Raw genomic sequence first — 14,588 nt, 5'->3', positions numbered from 1 at the left:
CTTTTAACTTCGTGTGTAGGCACAGTAACAATTGGACCAAACTAAGACCTTCAGATATAATCCTAACGGATTTTCAAAATGCTCACATTAAAGTTATGGGAGAAGTCACTGTGTTGGTAAAGTTTAAAGGGTTTTTTGGGCACCTGGATGTAATAGTAGTAGGGGGGCAGAAAACGAGTCTCATTGCACTCAATTGGTTTGATGCCTTAGGTATTCAGATTACTGACATAAACCGGACGCAAACTGCAGACCTCGCATCAGTATGCGAGGAATATGTGGATGTTTTTGATTCAACCCTATGCACATACACAGGCCCGCCTATCTCATTTAAGTTAGATGAGATTAGCTCTAAGGAAGGCCTGAAATTCAGCAGCAGTGAATTGGGCCCCATTGTCTGAAACTAAGACAGCTGGCAACCCATGTGTGGCAAAGAGTTTTTTTATCACCTGGATGGTCCTAGCATCTCAACGTAGTTCCAATCAGGGTTAAGCCTCGTAGGGTCCCCTTTGCCTTAAAACACAAAATTGATTCTGAAATTGATAAGCTTGTAGAACAGGGCGTGTTACAGCCTGTTGATGGTAGGGAGTGGGAAACTCCTATAGTCACCCCACTTAAAGCCAATGGGGAAGATCGCATTTGTGCTGTCTATAAATGCACTCTAAGTAAAGCCCTCAAAGCAACACGCTTACCCGGTCCCAGTGGTCAATCATATTTTAGCCTCCTTGCAATGGGGTACTATTTTTTGCTAAACTTTATTTAGCACAGACCTATCAGCAACTGCCAGTTGATGAGGCCACAGCTGCGGCTCAAACGATCATGACTCACAGGGGGGCTTTCAAAATTAAACGCTTACAGTTTGGAGTCAGTGTTGCACCGGGTATTTTTCAGGGAATCATGGAGCGTACACTCAAGGGTATTCAGGGCATCTGCCCTTATTTTGATGATGTTCTTATTGTAGGGGAATCCCCAGAAGTGTTGGCCAGTAGGCTCAGGACTGTCTTGCACAGGCTTCGCGAAGCAGGCCTCAAATTAAAAAAGAACAAGTGTAGTATTGGGGTTTCTTCAACAAAATTCCTGGGTTTCCAAATTGATGCTAACGGCATTCACCCCACTGATTCTAAGGCCATTAAAATGGCTCCTAAGCCCAAATCAAAAGGAGAGCTACAAGCATTCTTGGGCCTCCTAAACTTCTATCACACATTTCTACCTCATAAGGCAGCAATACCAGAGCCCCTCTACAGGCTTCTAGATAAGAAAGCTCCATGGAAATGGACTAACTTACATGAAAAAAGTTTCCAGGACTTAAAAGCACTATTGTCAAAAAAGTCCACGGTAACTCACTACAAAGAGTCTAAACCTGTATGTCTTGCATGTGATGCATCACCCTATGGGGTAGTGGCAGTTTTAAGTCACATAGAAAAAATGAGAAACAGATTTCTATAGCATTTTACTCAAGGACATTGTCCTCTGCTTAGCGCAACTATGCTCAGATTGCCAAAAAGGCCCTGGCCATCGTTGCTGGAATAAAAATAATTCATGACTATTTATATGGCAGGGATTTCACAGTATACACTGACCACAAACCTCCATTGGGACTTTTCACAACAGACAAACAACCCCCCCCCATATTATCTCCAAGAATGCTGAGATGGTCTATTTTCCTATCTGCATACAATTTTAAATTAATTCACAAACCGGGCAAGGAAATGGGCCATGCTGATGGCCTCAGCAGACTACCACTGCCACTAATGGATCCAGATCCGGCTCCAGCTACTAGAATATTGTCCATACAGGACATACCTGAATTTCCCCTCCATGCAGGGGGCATTGCTGCTGAAACTGCCACAGATAAAATACTTAGTAGAGTGTTGTCATGGGTATACATGGGGTGGTTGGATAAAAGTCGAGGCTCAGAATTTCAGAGCTATTTTGTCAGGAGGCATGAGTTATCTACCCATAAAGGATGCATTTTATGGGGAAACAGAGTCATTCCCACTTCCCTAAGAGACAGGGTTTTACAATCATTACATGAAGGCCATCCAAGCATTGTCAGAATGAAAGCTTTAGCTAGAAGCTACCTCTGGTGGCCTGGCCTTGACAAGGCCATTGAGGCTCAAGTCCATGGTTGTTATACATGCCAGCAATCTAGGCCTGAAATGCCACAGGCTCCAGTTCACAGGTAGGAGGAAATGCACACTCCCTGGTCTAGGGTTCACATAGACTACGCTGCGCCCTTTCAGGGACAGCTCTTCCTTATAGTAGTGGATAGCCACTCAAAATGGCTGGAAGTAATTCCAGTTGCAAACATGACTACTGCTAGGACCATCCAGGTGCTGAGAAAACTCTTTGCCACACATGGGTTGCCAGATGTCTTAGTTTCAGACAATAGGGCCCAATTCACTGCTGCTGAATTTCAGGCCTTCCTTAGAGCTAACCTCATCAGACATGCAATGTCTGCGCCTTTTCATCCATCTTCTAATGGTCAAGCTGAACACATGGTGAGGACAACGAAGGAAGCACTCAAGCACATTGTCACAGGTGACTGGCATCACAGATTGGCAGATTTTTTACTCTGCCAGCACTACTACAGGCAAAAGTCCTGCAGAACTATGTTGGGGGAGGTGTTTGATTACTAAAGTGGACAGGTTGCATCCAGATAGAGTGGCAGCAGAAGCCTCTTGACCAAAACCCCTGAGGGGGCTGCACATGGGCGATTGGGTTTGAGCCAGGAACTATGGTCATGGGAATCTGTGGGTCCAGTTCCCTATCTTATTAAGTGGGGTTGGAGGGAGGGCGAGTTGTCAGATGACACATTGATCAGCTCAGGAAACGGTTTCCAGAATGGCCACTAAGTGAGGACTGCATCATAAGTCCCTCCCAAGGTACTAACTTGCGGGCAAGCCAGTCTTCACATGGACTATCAGGACTTTTCCTTCTTAACTGAAGCAAAACCGGAGGGAGAACTGGGGAGCCCTGGAGTGCAACATGGGTCCCCTGAAGGAGCAAGCCAACCGAACTTCAGCAACCGCTGTGCCTACTCTGCCGAACAGTCTGACTCTGGGATGGGCCAACCTGGAGAGGCCAGCCAGAGTGCATTGAATCCCCTTGACTCAGGAGCACAAAGGGACACAAGTCTACCCAGCCTGCTGGGTAAGCTGATAGACCACAAAGTGATGGGAACTCCAAGACGTTCCTCTAGGGCATAGAAGCCTTCTTCATATCTTGCAGATTACGTTGTAAAATAAAGATTATTGGATTATTGTTGTAATCCTGTTGCCACTACACTACAGAAACTAGTGCTATGATGTAACTGTCTAATAGTGCCATTTTTGAAGCCTATTCATTGAGACGTTGTTTAATAACATTGTAACCTACATTGTTTTTTTTACTTTTATTATTATTATCACTTTTATTTTAGTGTGTTTGGATAATGAGTCTTGACAATTGTTGAGACTAATTGGTGTTATTATGGTCTGGTCTAAGAGGGGAGGGGTGTTATGTACTGGGCTCTTAAAGAATACCACGTGGGTTGCTGGAGCAGCTAACGGCTCTCCAGGAACCCAAACTACAAGTCTCCTGTGCTGCAATTGGCTATCTCCAGGCGGCAATGGTTGATTCAAACCTATTGGCTGCGGCCTAGGGGGCTAGACTATATATTGCGGCTAGTTGCAGCCTTTTCCCCAGTACAATTTCTGCACAAAATAAACTATGAGTTACCTTGTACTCAGCTTCGCGTCTTCATTCCTGCGCCAAATAACCCGCTATTTAACAGTGGGCCTCCAGATTGCAAATGTTAGTGAGATCTGTAGAAGTTTCAAGGCTAAAGCCAGACAGATTCCTGACAAGTACATGAATGTAATTGGTATTAGAATGCAACTTTAATTTGAAACTCACATCATATGAAGACTTAATTCATGAAACACACATGCAGAGAGATATTATTTCAAGAGCTTGTTGAAATATTATATCTTATTCAAATAATGTCACCTGAAAAATCATTTCTAAATGTTTGTAACAGACAGGCTTTATGGCTTGTTAGCTCTCTGTTCTTTCAATAACCTTTCTGAAGACAAGTAAATGCTTTCAGATCCATTATGTAAAGGCTTTCTCTCCCTCTCTCTTTCCACCTCTCTCTCTCTCATAAAACAAGTAGTAGACTTTAAAACAAATAGATTTTTAAAGTACAGGAGGAAAAAAAGAATAAACTCTGTTCAGTATTAACATGTGGATGAATAATCATTGCAGTATGATAGAAAATATGCTTTATTCATATGCTGAAGATGAAGCAAATTAATACTTAAATGAACACACAAATATTGGTAGTATACTAATGGTAGTATACAGGGTGGAAATCAGACACTTGTCAAGAGTTGTGAAGTTTGTTAATTAGGGGTGCATCGGATACCCTGGACTCTATTTTGCTGCCAGAATATGTTTGAGAATACCTCAACCCAGGAAAAGTACAAAAGGTCTGTATTAGAAGAAAATCAATTAATGAATGTAGAGTTTTGGGTGTCTAGCTGATGTGGTAAGGCACTGAAGTTAGGGAAATGGATGCCTCCCAAGACTCCTCAATACTAGGATGGTGGCTGTTATGTATCCAGGTGCAGGCATCTGCATAGCAGCGGCCACTAGGGGGCGTTGGCCTGGACGGTTTTGGCAGGAAACCCAGTTTTGGCGGGAAAACTAGGGCCAACCCCATTGGCTAGCCGCCTACCTGGCCAGGTATATAAGGAGGCCAGGTTGCCCTTGTTCTTCAGTACACACACCCCCACAATAAAGAGCTGAACACGTACTCTGGCTGGTGTCTCTTCCTTGCGTCGGACCCACTACATTACAGTGGCCTTTTGGCATTCAAGATCTAAGGCAGCTAATCTATGGTTTCTGTGCACCAGGAAGAGGAGTTTCTTTCCATTGTGTGTGGGAGATGGATTATGGGTGTTAAAAGACAATTAGACATATTCATGGAGAAATGAGCTATTAATCGTTAATAGCTGGTGGCAGTTGCCTACCTCTTGAAACATAGGCAGCATAGGAAATAACAGTAGTATATCACCTTCATGTTTTGCCTGTAAGCTTTCTAAATACATCTGATTTGTCTATGTATCATAGAATTTTGAATTCCATGGGTCTTTAGCTTTATTCAGTTTCAGGTCTCTTATGTTTTCAAGGTTCTTATGACCAAGACTTTCAAGAAGAATGTGATCCTCCATAAGATGACCAAAAATATTTCCTTTGTCTCAGTCATACATGTCATGTATTTAAACAGAGTTTTTGTGGATTTTTGCTGATTTTCATGTCCAATCAAGAGGCAGGCATATGTTCAGAAATATCTGTGTTACTTCTAGAATTGCAGAATATGAAAAGTAAAATCTTCTGTAGTCAAGAAGGAATCTGCATGATAAATCTCTCAGTGATCTTATTCATTGCTTTCACATAACTATTGAAAAATAACTGAGATAAGCCAGTCCTGGTTAAGATTGTTTGGAGCACAGCTTTATTGCTTAGAGGGCCTAAAATTAATACTAAGATCTGAGGTTTAGGCATGTCAGTGTTTTTTGTGGATTGTACAAGCATGCCTTTGTCTGCAGTTTGTTGGTGAAGAAAAATGATGGAAATTGGAGACATATTTGCCCTCTCAAGGATGATTAAAATTAAAATTAATTGGGGTGGCACTTGAAAAAGTGGGTGGGGCCAGAACAAAAACTGCATTAGACCTATTTTAATTATAAGTACATTGTATATTTAATTAGTTTTCTTCTGTCAGAATAAACACTAGACAGAATTAATAGACTGAAGTTGCCACCTGAGTCAAAGCATTTTAACTGCAAAGAATTTACAAAAGGCTACAGTTCAGTGATGGAACTTGTGCTTGATTGTGCCGGGTCTCTAGAAACTGTTTAAAATATTCTCATGCATTATTAGGAAATATTTTTTTCTTATCTAAGGTCTTGTAGAATTACTGGCAGTCAATATAGATCTCAAACTCTCTCCCCCTCCCCCCCAGTAACTGTAGGCAAGTTAGAAGCACTGCAAGCAGTCCTAATGACATAAATTTCATGGCCTGACATCAAGAACTGGGGATCCCAAACTCTCTCCCCCTCCCCCCCAGTAACTGTAGGCAAGTTAGAAGCACTGCAAGCGGTCCTAATGACATAAATTTCATAGCTTGACATCAAGAACTGCGGGAATCATAATTCCCAAACACCTGGTACAGACTATCATGGGGTAAATTGATCCATATTCTTATCCAGTCTTCGTGCTGTTTCTTTAAAAGAGATGCTTGATAGCATTGAGAACATGGAGGAGAGAAGATGGATTTGGATCTTGGCAGGCTTGTTGTCTGAGAAACAGAATTATGGTTGTGGATGTTAGGTGATAATCATCAAACTGCAGGGGGAGGGCGTTCTCTGTGGGTGCGCCGGATTTATGGAACCGTCTTCCGGTTGAGCTCCGGATGGCGCCCGACCTGTGCTCCTTCCGGCGTGATCTAAAGACGTATCTCTTTGAACAAGCTGGCCTGGCCTGATGGGATGGGGTTGGGTTTTTATTACTTTTAATGTGTTTTAACCTATTGTAAGAGTTGTGGGCATTTTGTTTAATCTCTTTTAATTTTTGTATTTTGTCTTTTAACATGTATTGCCCTGTTCACCGCCCTGAGTCCTTCGGGAGAAGGGTGGTATACAAATAAAATTAATAAATAAATAAAATAAATTATGTAGCCAGCAAAGGAAAATGGAGAGAAAACAAATACAATAATGTAGCAAGCAAAGACATAGTTTATCTTTCCTTAAGACCAATGAATAAAATATAATAAATGTCATACATATATTAATTGGTTCTGTACCTAAGTAATCCTGCTTAGCATCTCCCTAGTTTCACAAATTCTAAAAAGCAGAGACATCACCCTGTCAACAAAAGTGCATATAGTCAAGGCTATGGTCTTCCCAGTTGCAATGTATGGCAGTGAAAGTTGGACCATAAGAAAGGCCGAGCGCCAAAGAATTGAGGCCTTTGAGCTATGGTGCTGGAGAAGACTCCTGCGAGTCCCTTGGACTGCAAGGCGATCAAACTGGTCAGTCCTAGAGGTGATCAACCCTGACTGCTCTTTAGAAGGCCAGATCCTGAAGTTGAAACTCAAATACTTTGGCTACCTAATGAGAAGGAAGGACTCACTGGAGAAGAGCTTAATGCTGGGAAAGGTTGAGGGCAATAGAAGAAGGGGATGACAGAGAATGAGGTGGCTGGATGGAGTCACTGAAGCAGTAGGTGTGAGCTTAAATGGACTCCAGAAGATGGTAGAGGACAGGAAGGCCTGGAGGAACGTTGTCCATAGGGTCGCGATGGGTTGGACACGACTTCGCAGCTAACAACAACAGTTTCACAAATTAGACACAAATTGATGCTACTCTATGTCAACAATGGAACAATATTTCTAGAAAGTATGAGAAAGAGCTATGTTCTCCTTTGCCTCATACTGTAGAGAGGAGGCCGCCAAGATTAGCTGTGATAAGGCAAGGTCTGGATTTGGCAACTGGATGATAAACAAACACTTTTAAACACTTAGGTATGGTTTTCCAGACTATAGGGATAAAGAATATCTGCCGGAACTAGTAATCCAAAATGCTTAGCCTTAAAATTATTTCACTTTCTTAGTTAAGCTGAATTTATATAATCAATCAATCAATCAATCAATAAGAATACAGCTGGAAGGAATCTTGGAGATCTTCTAGTCCAACCCCCTGCTCTAGCAAGTGACCCTATTCCATTTCGGACAAGTGACTGTCCAATCTCTTCTTAAAAACCTCCAGTGATGAAGCACGAACAATATCTGAAGGCAAGCTGTTCCACTGGTTAATTGCCCTCACTGTTAGGAAGTTTCTCCTTAATTCCAGGTTGCTTCTCTCCTTGATTAATTTCCATCCGTTGTTTCTTGTCCTGCCCTCTGGTACTTTGGAAAATAAGTTGACCGCCTCCTCTTTGTAGCAACCTTTCAAATGCTGGAATACTGCTATCATGTTCTCCCTAGTCCTTCTTTTCTCTAGACTAGCCAAACCAAAATCTTGTAACTGTTGTTCATATGTTTTAGTCTCCAAGCCTCTAATTGTCTTAGTTGATCTTCTTTTCACTTTTTCCAAAGTCTCAACATCTTTTTTGTAATATGGTGACCAAACCTGGATGCAGTATTCTAGGTGTGGTCTTAGTAAGGCTTTATAATACTTCACGTGATTTTGATTTTATGCCTGTTTATACAGCCAAGTATACCTCATTAAAACTATTTGCAACTAAGGCATGTTCCCACCTATTAAATAAAGCTCAATTAGAGTCACATAGCTGTAACCATTTAACTATATAATATGCCTGCATGGGAGAGCATGCAGTCCATATTTTTTTAACTTCAGGTTGCTTGCTTTGTTTCAAACATGGCATTCTGTCAGGAAGCAGGCACCAGTAGGCTCTGGCTAAAACATCTTTGCATGCAGTACTGGCTGAGGTTATCCTTTTGCCAAGTTGGATTATTCTTCTTAATACTAGCAGAGTCTTTTAACTCCAGCTGGAAAAACCCTTTGCCAAGAAACTGAACTGTTATGGCTTCTCCAGTGAGCTGATATTGATGCAGGGATGTGAGGAGGCCAAGCTTGTGCTTAGGCAGCAGGTACTTGGAAAGCCAGTATGAACAGCCATCTCTTCCCAGAGTCATATTTGCAAATAGGCTTTTTGTAAAATTAAAACCAGGACAGAGCCTAAATCACATTGTAAATCATAAATTCAGAAGGGCATTAACCATAGCATATTTTGACACCCTTCTTATGTCTGTCATGGAATGGACATACAAGAAAATATTGTATGTGAATATGCGACATTTCCAGATAGATGCTGATAATATTCAGAGGAAGGCAACAAAGATGGTACAGGGACATTCCAAAAATGCCCAGTGAGGATTGGCTGAAGGAATTTGGAGTCTTCAGTCTAACTAAAAGAAGAATTAGGGGAGATAAAATAGCAATGTTTAGGTACCAAAAAAAAGATGTGTGGGGGAAACTGTTGAGAAGCTGGTCAAGAATTGTTATCCTTGGCCTCAGAAACTAAGACCAAAATTAGCAAATATAAGTTGCAACTATCTACATTTTGTTTAACCATAAGAGAAAATTTCTTGACAGTTGTATCTGTACAACAAGGCAACATTGCTTCTATGAAGGTTGTGGGTTCTTGTCAACCCTTTAAAGTAGATCAGTCTAAAAAGCCCATGTCATGTATATCAATACTACTTTTATTGTCAAGCAATAATAACAGAATCTTGCCAGTCTGAATATGCTTTCCCCTTTTCTCCCTTTGGCTTTGTGAGAACTGTGGATGGTGTTGTGTGAAATGTATACTCAGCTTACATTTCTTCCCTGGACTTGATCTCTTATATGAATGTCATCTTGGCAGTTGCCATACTTTGTCCTTCTTCCTTCTACAGTTCTCCATCTTGAGTGGTTTATAAGAAGAGGCTTTCATGGATGGCTAAATCATTGTTCCTACAAATTGCAGAGGGTTGGAATAGATGATAATTGTGACACCTTGCAGACTCTATAAGTTCTATGATTTTATTTTTTTATTTATTTTATTTTAATCTCATTTATATCCCACCTTTCTCCGAAGACTCAGGGCGGCTTACAATCTAAGCACAAATTAAATGTGCTTAGCAATAGCACATTTACCATTTTGGGTTTTTGATGATTATAAGCATGTGGTGATGATGCCATCAAACCAACAGTTCATGCCTTCCTTTATGGTCAGTTTTATACAGACATTTGTCACTGCATTATGGCTCTGCAATTAACAGATTATCCAAGATGTTCAGACTTACTTTAATTAAAACACATACAGTACTCTCAGACAAGAATATATCTGATTATTACAGAATTTTGTTCTCTATTGGCAAAATACCGCAGAGCCTGAAGAATTAACATCCAAGGAGGTGTTTGCATTTGACAGTATACATGGCAATATCTGTTTATATTCTGTAATATTACATGTGATTTTTTATTAGATTAATAAAGTTAATCTGGTCTGATCTGGATCTTATCACTCCCTTATTAAGGAACAAAGATGTTTAATATGTGAAGACAAACACACCTTTTGAGTCATTTCCTTTCTCAGGCTCACTCCCATTGCTCAGTTTGACTACAACTGCAGCATTTTGGAACTGCATTTCTCCACACTGCAGTTGCTTAGAAATTCAGTTTCCCAGCCCATTAAGTTGCTTCTCTACTGCTTGTGGATAGTAAGTTGGATCCAGGGAAGAGCTCCCCTGTGTCCTTCTCTGCTACAATTAATGATCAGTAAAGAAAAGCTGACAGACTCCAGAAAAGAGCTTCAGGGTTTAGGTTAAGAAGTTCAGAGTAAAAAGCCAGAAATGAGAACTCCAATCTATAGGCACTTGCTGCAAATAAATGATGGTGGCTGGTTCCAAATGTGGAACTAGGTGAATTTGTTGAGAGGACTGTACCATTTTTTTTAAATAATCATTTTTGACTAATCCCAACAAGGCAACTTCTCTCTAAAGCAGGGGTCTTCAAACTTGGCCCTTTTATGACAGCGTGCCTGGCTGAGGAATTCTGGGAGTTGAAGTCCACAAGTCATAAAAAGGCCGTTATATGCTCTAAAGGATCATATAACACAACACCCTGAGAGATTCTAACACAGCTCTTTCTCCTAGTCTTTCCTTTTTTCATTTGTTTCCAAAATGCTATTAACTTGATAAAATGGTGTATCTCACGTTAGGCCTCGGTTAGTGATGTCCGTTCTTCCTCATTGTTGACCTGTATCTGTAAACTGCTGGACTATAGCATAAGAGTAGGAAGGGGACTTTCACACTGAGAGATACGAAAGAGCAGAGTTTAAATACAAGGAGAAGAGCTGACAGAAAGAAAAAAAGACTGATTAGCTTTCAGGTCACAAGAAACTTTGCTTCCCAGAAAAGATATGTTGAGTTCAGGAACCTGAATCTCTGAGGACTTCATCTGTTGAGGCTGCCTGTGGCTGATCAACCCGTGAGTTACTTGCTCAAGGCAATCACATTTTTATATTTCCACATTAACATTTTAATACTTGTCTTCATGGCTCCTGTTTTTTTAAAAAAATAAAAATAAAAACTGTGATTGATACATAAACCTGTTGCCTTGCCACATTTCTGAGACATGTAGATTTAGTCTGAGATTCCTATTAGAGGGTTGTGCTTGGAGGCAATAGGAATATCTATATTTACCAGCAAATACTTCCCTTATCAAGAACTTGGCAATAGACTGTATTAAACAACTGATAGACAGCTTCTACTTGCTATAATCAGCAAGGTGAATTCCTTCCTTCCTTCCTTCCTTCCTTCCTTCCTTCCTTCCTTCCTTCCTTCCTTCCTTCCTTCCTTCCTTCCTTCCTGCCTGCCTGCCTTCCTTCCTTCCTTCCTTCCTTCCTTCCTCTCACAGGACTGGCAACAATACTAAAAGATTTTTTGAAGGCAAATTGGCAGTACTATTATTTTAGCAAATCATGTTATTTTTTGGTATATCATTAGATACCAAGACAATTGTGTATGTGTGAGAGAAAATTAATACTGTCCATTGAATGTCATTGTTTGGCGGACATTCCACACTGAAACAAAAATCAACATGCCACTATTTCTTTATTTTTAAAAATCTGGTAAATCCAAGAAAAGGCATGAACATTGAAATACCAAAATACCTACTTATTTCAACACAGTTCTTTCTGAGGTGGCTTATTAACAGATAAATATGAACTATGTTGAGATTGTCATAGAATACACAAATAAAATATGAGTGTTTTGTATGCATGTATTTTTTTCTTTGTATCATTGAATGTTGTTGTTATGGAATATGTTTGGCTCTGCAGTGTTCTTTTGCTGCCACGTCTCATGAAAAATTCCAAATTAGAAGTAAAAGTTAAAAATGGAAATGAAGACAGAACATTGAAATGAAGGGGGCGGCAGTCCTAATTAGTAACAAGTCGACTGAGCTTAACAAGGAGTGTCTGAATTGTAGGGAAGAGATAGAATCTCTTAATCACTTTGGAAAGCTTCAACCTTCTTTCCATTGTAGCCAAACCAGCTCCCTTAAAACAGAAATTGGGAAATAATGTTTTTTATCTGCAAAGAAAGAAGTAATTTCTACAGCTTAGCTCATGATAAAAAAACAACAACAATCCTTTTAACAAAACAAAAGGTAAAATCTTTCCCATGTCAGAGCATTACCTGGGTAATTTTGTGTACTTATCTTTATACAGGTAGTCTTTGCTTAAGGACTGCCTTGTTTAGTGATTGATATTAGGTTGTCATTGAAAAAAATCACTTTGTGACTGGCTGTCATTTTTATGACTTTTGCAGCATCCTCATGGTCATATAATTGAGATTTGGTCACTTTGCAACCAGGCATTTGTAGCAATAGCAATAGCACTTAGACTTTACAGCAGGGGTCCCCAATCCCTGGTCCATGGACCAGTACTGGGCTGCAGCATGCCAGCAACTGGTCCACACAAACAAGCAAAGCCCCACCCACGAGATGCAGGTAGCACACAAAACCATGCACCTTCTGGTCCATGGAAAAATCTCTCTCCACGGAATCGGTCCCTGGTGCCCAAAAGGTTGGGGACCTCTGCTTTATAGCACCAATCCCCAACCTTTATGGCTTGGCAGCCTGGTGGGGGGGGGAGGGAAACCAGCACACAAAAACAGCAGGCAGGATCGCAGGCGTACTTGCATACCAGGCCTCCACTTGTGGAAGTCAAGCTCTGTGCCTATGCTCCGGGTCACTGCTCAAGCAAGTCGAGCTGTGCATTTGCACTTGCACTTGCCAGCCGCTTGTGTGGTCTGGTTCCAAACAGGCCACAGCCCAGTAGTGGGCTATGGCCTGGGGGTTGGGGGATCCCTGCTTTACAGCCCTCTCTAAGTGGTTTACAGAATCAGCATATTGTCCCCAACAATCTGGGTCCTCATTTTACCAACCTTGGAAGGATGGAAGAATGGAAGGCTAAGTCAACCTTGGTCAAGCTTATGATCATTGCAAGGTCGCACAGTTATGTGTTTGCATATGTAGGCTTCAAAGCTGACTTCTGACAAGTAAAATCAAATAACAAGCAAACTCAATGGAAAAGCTGGCAGTAAAATTGCAAGTTGTGGTCACACTTAATATGATGAGTAATGACTGCAGCAGTTGTAGGACTGTGCGTTTACATGATGTTTTGCCTAGCAACCATGTTACTCAGAGACAGAGTTGTTTGTCCCAATTGTGGTTGTTAAAAAGGACTTCCCTTTTGTTGGTTGGGGAATTCTGGGAATTGAAGTCCACATATCTTAGAGTTGTTGAGGTTCAGAAACACTGACTTAACTGATCTCCAAAAATCCTCACATCCAAATGATTTGTTTCGTGGCTATGTGGAATTTTTTTTAAAAGAAACACAATGCAAAATACATCATTATTTGGAGCTGTTAAGATAAAATGCTTAAAATATAATGAATTATATATAATTAGATAATTACGTATGTGTACATGACCATGGAGACATCCTCGGACAAGCGCTGGCTCTTCGGCTTTGAAACGGAGATGAGCACCGGCCCCTAGAGTTGGAAACGACTAGCACGCATGTGCAGGGGAACCTTTACCTTTTATATATGAATATATACACAGACATATACCTAATTAGATTAGATGTAACTCTGGGATTATATTTGGGTGTTAACACAGCCATACATGCTTTTTGTACCCCAAGGATCACAGAAGAGATATTTTTAAGGAAGGGAAAAGGTTGAAAATCAGAGTTGTTCTTTAATCAACCCAAATTAAATTGCTGGCCTTTTGACTTCATCATAGTTGTCTTGATCTTTCAAACATTTGACTTGTGTTATTGTAGTTTGTGCCAGTACTGTGGGGATTGGGTGCAGTAATGCAATTTTGAGTTAGAGTCCAATTTAGATGATTAGTGTATCCATATACAATATTTCTGCACTGTAGGGAGAGTATGAACTGTGCCAGAATGAGCAGCACAAACCATGTTTTATGCCATGTCCTCATCTCTGGATAAGCAGTTATTTCATGCTGAATTGTTTCAAACTGAATAAGAAACTGCAACTTGAAACACTGTGTTTATGAGCAATTTGTCCATGCGACTCCAGTTACTTCAAACTTTGCAGCAAGCCATAGTTAGACAAATTGTTATGGTTCCTGTCTGATATATAAACCAGGGTTTTCATTCTTGCTCATTTGAGTATAGCAGCAAGCAATGATTTGCTGCAAATCAAAGTATAACATAGTCCTTCCTTGTACTCAATTGGTGATGGTCCAGAATAATTAATTAATTAAACTACAAGTGCCTTCCTTTATATGGCTTCAATCAGGTCAAATATAAGTGGCTTACAAAAACAATAAAGCAAAAATAACAATAAATATCACAATTCAAATGGATAAAAATGTGGACTGGCCTACTCTAGGGGGATTCAAGGTATCCTTGTACTCTTTGGATAGCTGATGACTTCACCATTTATTTATTTTTTTGCAATTGGGCTGATGATCTTCTGGCCCAGGTGGGGCACAGGT

The 14,588-nt window shown here is 40.6% G+C and overlaps 1 protein-coding gene across 1 annotated transcript in view; it reads left to right on the top strand.

Moving 5' to 3' along the window:
• Positions 1 to 14,588, top strand: part of MDGA2 (MAM domain containing glycosylphosphatidylinositol anchor 2) — a gene marked incomplete at both ends in the record, with an annotated part of 636,181 nt that overhangs the window by 26,617 nt on the left and 594,976 nt on the right. The window lies entirely within an intron of this gene.

The sequence above is a fragment of the Vipera ursinii genome, assembly GCF_947247035.1.
Source record: "Vipera ursinii genome assembly, chromosome: 1".
Lineage (NCBI taxonomy): Eukaryota > Metazoa > Chordata > Lepidosauria > Squamata > Viperidae > Vipera > Vipera ursinii.
The sequence above is the reverse complement of the archived record's forward strand: the minus strand, read 5'-3'. Positions and strand labels throughout refer to the sequence as shown.